We start from the raw sequence: 6,000 nt of genomic DNA, 5'->3' as shown, positions 1-6,000 counted from the left end.
TTTTTTTTTTTTTTTTTTTTTTTTTTTTTTTTTTTTTTTTTTTTTTTTTTTTTTTTTTTTTTTTTTTTTTTTTTTTTTTTTTTTTTTCTTCTTGTTCTTGTTCTTGTTCTTTTAAACATTATAAAATATATTATTACACAAATCAACAATTCAGACTAAACATGTCAATTTAAGCCATAGGATCGAGATTTCATGGGGACACACCCCCAAATGAGGATGTAAATGAGAGAAGTGAAAAGAGATTTCTTTCGGTTAGTTAAACGAGACTGAAAACGATGAATATCCAATCCCACCTCGAACTTGCCAAATCTTTATTCCACCTCACTCATTATATATAATATAAATGTATCTCTATATGTAAAAATCCAGACACAACACTATCATTTATTTATTTATGTAAAAATCCAGACACAAATATGGGGACTTAAATATGCTTACACAAACAAAAACATATTCCTAAATCTATTCTACGAGGTAGAACGATATGGGTTTGCAATTATATACTATGAAATACAACAAAGTTATTGAGAGAGGTTAAGAGGAACATAGACAGATGTTTTTATGAATGTATGCATTGATATGGTGGCTGCTACATTGAATAGTAACTTTCTATGTTTAGTACCACTGATGAAGAAAGGTCTCGACCAACCATTAGCAATCACTTGTTCAAAATGAGCTACCTTCTTTTTCCTGCACCCTCCACTATTGAGAGAAGACTTCCATTTCTGGATAAAGGTTCTACAAAGTGGTTGAATATAATCCCTACCCCTCTTAATGAATCAACTTGTCTTCCACTCCCTTCATTCCTTTATTTACTATGAATCTTAATACTTATTTTGAGATGTCTTTATAATTAAAACTTTTTCACTTATTATTACCCGATAATAATTTAAACGTGATTTCACTAATTAAGTTATCAAAAATTTAGAAGAACTAAAAAACAAAAAATGAAAGAATTATTTTGAACTTTCGTGTCGTGTTAGTGGTGTTTCCTCTTCTCTTGTCGGGTTTCATAGAAAATTGAAAGTATTTTGTTAAGGATGGTGGGGAGTGTATTTCAAAATATAGTAGAATAGAAAAATGCTTAAATTAAAAAGCATAAAACTCATATCTTTCGTTCTTCTTCGATTCTGGACGGAGTTGAGAAATTCCTTCTCTTTTTCTTTTCTCTTTCTTCTTCCTTAACACTTTGTTTGGTATAATCCAAACCTCTAACCAGATGTTGATCTAAACTACATATATGGCCTAAGAACTTAGTTACCTCCACGACACCTATATAAGATTTGAAGAAGCTTACTAGACCTACTAGTAGTGTGAATGGTATCATCCGTCTCCGTCACCTAATTCATCTAGTATGCCACTAATATTAGCAACGTAGTTCAGATCTAATAGGCTCATGTGAGCGATAGACATACAAGAGCTAGTATTGTCAGGCTTGATTTAGGTCAGTTAGGATAGCCTATCGAGGTGACTAGGTGCCACTATGATGTGGAATCGTCTTCATAGGAGACAAGAGACACACAAGTAGACTTAATAGCTGACTTAACTTTATGGTTCCTAAGGAAATGTTACTAGTTCACCTCTGACATAAATGTTTAGACAAATGCGCCATACTAACCTATAATATTGACGACGTCATGTCTCCAAATCTAGGATACCATTCATTTACTTCCATGGCAATGTAAGCTATATAAGTTTGAAAAATAAAAAAGTTTGTTCACCCTAGAGCTCAGATACGTTGTCCAGTACACCCTCGACACGAGAAAAGGTGAACGACTCTTAGACCCTGATTGGGTTTGTGACAACAAGAAAGCCATTCAGAATTGCCAGGCTTCCTAAGAAGCTCAAATAGCTGTAGAACCTAGGCTCGAACTTCCTAAAACCTAGAGAGAAGCCCATGATAACTTATTAGGTCAAGGATGCGATTAGAGACTACAAGTTGGTTGGTTACACAATATTTTTATACTCACCAAATTCTACTTTTCTTTTTTCATATGATTGTTGATTGTTGGTCAAGGTGGAGCATTCATCGGTCATAGAGGAGGGTTACCTCGAGGCGTCAATCCAAATTATAGGGGTTGTGGTCGTGGTCCTTTAAAATTTGTATCCCGTTACTTGGTTCCAGCTTTATAACAAACTTCGAAACAATACTTGATTTGTAATTGTTTATGAATTTATCTTTTAAATTTAGTCCTTAAAGATGGAGTCATGACACTTCTATTAATTAATGAGAATATCACTTTTATGAGTAAAAAGTTACAAACTAATGTTGTTCACCCGTCACTTAGTTCCACTGACTCAAACCCTTCTAGTAACAGTAAAGTGACGGGTGTAAGAAATCCAACAACTAAGCCTATAGTTGCATAGAGTTCCAAGTTACAGGTCAAACCACAGGGGAATCAAATATGAACACAAAGAAGATGCAGGCTATCCACAACCCACACTTCTATCTCCACTCAAGTTGTTGGATTTCTTCTTTTACCACATTCAAAACATCCCAAACTATTCAAAATCTTGAATTTCCATCTTCTCTCACGAACAATATTTTATGCTTTATGTTTCATCTGATTTTCTTCTTCATCGCCTGCCACCATGGACATGATTTAGCGTACTCACTTTTATGTATTTCTTTGTTGATGATATCTTTGATAGATTTAGTATGCCTACACTGATTTGAGTAGATATCAAAAACCTCAAAAGATAATATCTACTCAAATGCTAAATCCACCAAAGATATCATAAAATATATATATATAAATTTTTTTAATACAACAAATGTGGGTATCGTTAAAGTCATGCTCACATCGGCTAGGGTAAAGAATTAAAATTAAAACAGTATATATTTTATACAGTATCATGTTTGTAAAACAGGAACAAATATATCCACTAGGTAGGCAAGAATCATGGGAATCTCCAAAAGTAACCTGTACTCTGTATCCCTCTTGAACAAAAAGTTCAAACAACCACCTGTAATAGTGGACAGTAGGTCATGGCCTAACACCAACCATAAATATTGAAGAATCTCTCCCACCATCTTCACGAAAGTTTGATAATGAGCATACAGAGAAGAACACTGAGATGAGAGAGAATAAATTTATAAACTATCCATGCTTTTGGGGAGTCTTGCTATCCCAAACTTTGTGTTGGTTAAATTACACACTGATTTTCTTTTCAAAATTTTGTGTGATAATCTGGTAGGCACCAAGATTTCGGTACCAATGGTTAGGGAATTCGATGATGTGTTTTTGAATAAGTTACTAGGGTTACCCCTAGTCAGAAAAGTCAATTTTAAGATCGAGCTAAACCACTCCAAGTAGTTATCAAAGCTAGTTGATATGGATATTTAATTTCATTAGAATCAAGATTCTAAATTCATATCACTAGCCTCTTTCTTTCATTTTGAGTAACTACCTTCTTAAATAGCTTCTTCCAACTCAATGCATATTACTTTACTCATTTCACATTTTATACCTCGAAACTCGTAACACCAAAATTACAATCGTTGTAACCGCCCAAGTCAACTACTAGTAGATATTGTTCTGTTTAGGTTTTTCCTTTCAACATTCTACTCAAAGTTTTTAAAACGCATTTGCTAGGGAGTGGTTTCTGCGCCATTATAAAGAATGTTTCGTTCTCCTCTCCATTCGATGTGGGATTTCACAATCCACCAACTACTAGAAGATATTATCCTCGAGCTTTCCCTCAAGTTTTTTAAAACATGTCTGCTAGGGAGAGTTTTCCACACCATTATATAGAATGTTTCGTTCCCCTCCAACCTATGTGAGATCTCACAATCCATTCATTACTAATAGATATTTTTCTCTTGAATTTTACCTCAAAGTTTTTAAAATGTGTAAGTAAGAGGTAAGAGCTATTATAATAATATTTTAATTTTAGAACTCATATTATTAGAGAATATACAAAATATTTAAACATGTATGTTATAGAATAATTCTTTTTTTTTTTTAAATAAAGGTTCCATTTAAAAATTCCAAGATATTTTTGTCTCATAGGTACTTCATTTCCACCCTTGTTCTCGCGAGGCTATGTAATGTTAGTGGAGGAGCACCAAACTTCTGGACTTTTTCGTACTTTTACATCATACCTTTCGCCAATATGCGAGAAGCCAAAGTCAATTTGATTTTTTTAAGGGTAGTTTTGTAATTTTATAATTTTTGCATTCCCCCAGGTCACTTTACCTACTCTTCACTTCTTACAAATGAAAACTATCTCTACAAACTAACACGAGTCTTTCCATGATATTTTGTACTCACTCACATGCATCAGAAGAAAATTTCTTGGAAGACATCTAACATAAAATTTCTCTAAATAAAACATTTTAACCATGAAGTTTCTATAAGGCACCAAAAGAAAGTGTATCTTATTTATATAAGTAGTAACTTTCAATTCTTTTAAACCTTTATCAGTTATCGTATCTTCAACATCACTCTCATTTAGATATGGTCTCGATTTATTTGTATCTCTCTTTTACTCGAATGTCACATTTCTCATTTTTTAAAAATTATTTTCACGTAGCAATATTAAAAATAACAAAATTGACATATTTATTACGTATTAGGGTTATTCAATAACCCCATCCACAATCAAGACATGTAAATAACGCTTTTGTTCTTTTTGTTCTTTGCCTTTTTTTTTTTATTTCAAAAAAGATAAAACTTCATTTAGTAACTATTTCTTGTACTATAACATTTTTTTAAAAAATTAATATGTAGATTTAAATATAAAAATTAATTAAAAATTAAATCTCCAAATTTTCTAGATATTGATTATGTATTTTATAAGTTAAGAAAAATGTTCTTTTAAGGATAATTAACAAAAACAAAAAAACAAAAAACAAAAAAACAAAATGATTATGAGACTCAAATTACATGAAAGAAAAAGAATGAAAGATTATGAGTGGGATGCTTATTTTTCTTTATTTTCTGTTCCCCTCATGATTGATGAGCAGGAATTAGGGTCTTCCTCAAATCAATGGATAAAATTATTGCTTACCTTTCTAAAAGAGACTACAAAATGCAAACATCTCATCCGATGTGGGTAACCACATGCATAAACAATTACTTTTCTAAGACAAACTTATAAACTTATTAGGGTTGTTCTTCACGTAGATTCCTCTATAAATTTAAGAGTAAAAATAAAGTTTTTAAAATAAAAGAGTATCATAGAAGCTAACTGAAAAATACTCTACATATAAATGAGGATACACTTTTTAAATATATCAAAAGTCAGCTCGGCACAAAAACGTTTAAATTTTAAGGGTCGTCTCGAACATCATCACTATTGAGAAGGGGTCCTCCCAATAGTGAAAATAAAGCTTTTCAAACAAAAGAGTATCATCCCACCTAACTCAATAGTTCAATAGTTAGAAGACATTTTATATTCTTTACCAAATTTGACAATTGCATAGATGACAATGTCATTTACTTTAGGGAAACAAAAAGGAGTCTAGGTTTAAATCTTACTACATATTATTCTATTTTTTAGGAAAGACTTTCGAAACTTTTTTCGAAAATCACATTTTAGTTGTTAGACTCTAAATTTCTAGTATTATATTTAAATTTGTTCAAATAAAAACAGTGAGATCTACTTCAATTGGAGAGAGGAACAAAACTTTTTTTTATAAAAGTGTAGAAAGTTCTTTCTAACAAACGCATTTTAAAACCATGAAACTGACGGCAATGCGTAACGGGTCAAAGCAGACAATATCTACTAGCGGTGAACTTAGACTATCACAAATAGTATTAAAGCGAGTTACCAGACGATGCGAGACACAAGTCAAAGTAGAACTAGACCCTTTTCATAGCGGTGGACTTAAATTGTTTCAAAAACCCGAAAAAGAAAAATATTTAAAAGACGAAAGCAACACAAAGTCAATGACAAGAAGAAAAATAAAATTTTTGTTAGTGTTTGTGTATTTGTATGAGAAGTCATCTTTGGACAAAAAGCGAATCCAATATGAAGGGAATCCAATATGAAGGG

This window comes from Cucurbita maxima, unplaced genomic scaffold (genome assembly GCF_002738345.1).
Source record: "Cucurbita maxima cultivar Rimu unplaced genomic scaffold, Cmax_1.0 Cma_Scf00002, whole genome shotgun sequence".
NCBI lineage: Eukaryota > Viridiplantae > Streptophyta > Magnoliopsida > Cucurbitales > Cucurbitaceae > Cucurbita > Cucurbita maxima.
The sequence above is the reverse complement of the archived record's forward strand: the minus strand, read 5'-3'. Positions refer to the sequence as shown.